Raw genomic sequence first — 1,465 nt, 5'->3', positions numbered from 1 at the left:
TGAATTGAAAAGAATCTCAAGCAGCACTTTGCTGACTGTTTTCCCACGCAAGCACATTGATTTTTCTGAATTTTGCCATCTGCTTGAGCAAATGTTTGACATATATGAGCGCCTGGGGTGCACACAAGGCCACATTCTCTACTGAGATTTGGTCCCTTTGCACTGCCCAGGTGATGCAAATGGCCTGGAATCTGACCATTAGTGGCTGTCAGGGTATTGCTTGCATAAGGGAGCTCCCATTGGCATAAAACTAGTAAAGACACTCCTGAGTCAGCCAGCCAACCGCCACCCTTGGCACAGGGGAGCATGGTGTGGGAGGGACAGAGGGAGCATACTGGAGATGGGGAGGAGGTGTGGCAGATCAGAGCTCTGCTACCCCTACCCTCCACTGCCCATGTGACTCTAGGGGTATCTCTATCTAAAGCCTTAAACTACTCTACATCAGCACAAGCCAGCCCGCAGGCTCCATGAGCCTTCCCCCTCCATATTCCAGGTAGTGCTGGACTGCAGGAGAGAATCTGGCCCAAGGAGTGGGGGAACAGCGCTATTGGCACCCAAGTGCTTTGCAGGGAAACCACATGCCTGTGTAAGGCAACCAACAGTAGAGTCTAAGCAGGCATGAGATGAAGCAGGCACCCCTCTGATACTCCTCTAAACTGATTTCCCCTTGCCCTTAAGAAGCAGTGGGATGTGCTATCTCTGCCAGACTCACTGTCTTCCATATTTCACTTGCCAATCCTCTGGAACTTCAGAAGGTTTTGGGTGGGGCTGCGTGGGAGTGGTAGGAACAGGAGACTGGATGCAGTGATTCCACAGCATCATCCCCCTACAGAAATCTGAGGCCTCTCCATGGAAATCTTTAGTAAAAGGCAAAAGATTTATACACTCTGAAGAGAAACCAAACTGCTTCTGAACCACACCTGTTGATCTAGCCAATAATACTATGGCTCTTGAAGGAATCATTCTGGCTGGGGCAGCAGGCAGGTGTGGGTGGAGCAGCCCAAAGCAGAGACAGGAGCTGCTACCTCCATGGATCTAGAGGGTACCCGATCTTGTATGCAAGGTTTGGAGAGCTCACTTCCTTCCCATGCTACAGCTTTCTAAACTCATCTTCCTTTGGGAGATGACTTGCAGAGAACCCCATGAGGTGAACATTTCAGAGTATAGTTTTTCAGACTCACTAGGTCTTCCCTGCAGGCTCCTTCATGGGATGGAGGTCTGGGAGTTATTGAGAAAATTGTTTAGGAGGGATGCGTATCATGTTTAAATAAATAGAAACAATATATAATTTTCATGCACTTACACATAACTCTACCATTAGCTTAATTTTTAAGTATGTTTCAGGTAGTACTGTAGAAGGAAGGCTGGCAGTGTGCAGTCCTCCAAATGCAAACAGAATCCAGGTGTGTGACCCAACAAATTGCTGCATTAAATTAATTACACTGACGGGGAATTTAAATCAAAA

General features: G+C 47.6%; 1 pseudogene; it reads right to left on the bottom strand.

Moving 5' to 3' along the window:
• Positions 1-842: 842 nt before the first annotated feature.
• LOC115652982 lies at positions 843-896 on the bottom strand (annotated as a pseudogene).
• Between the last annotated feature and the right edge of the window lie 569 nt (positions 897-1,465).

This window comes from Gopherus evgoodei, chromosome 5, assembly GCF_007399415.2.
Source record: "Gopherus evgoodei ecotype Sinaloan lineage chromosome 5, rGopEvg1_v1.p, whole genome shotgun sequence".
In the NCBI taxonomy this organism is placed as follows: domain Eukaryota; kingdom Metazoa; phylum Chordata; order Testudines; family Testudinidae; genus Gopherus; species Gopherus evgoodei.
This window is presented reverse-complemented; position numbering and strand designations above follow the sequence as displayed.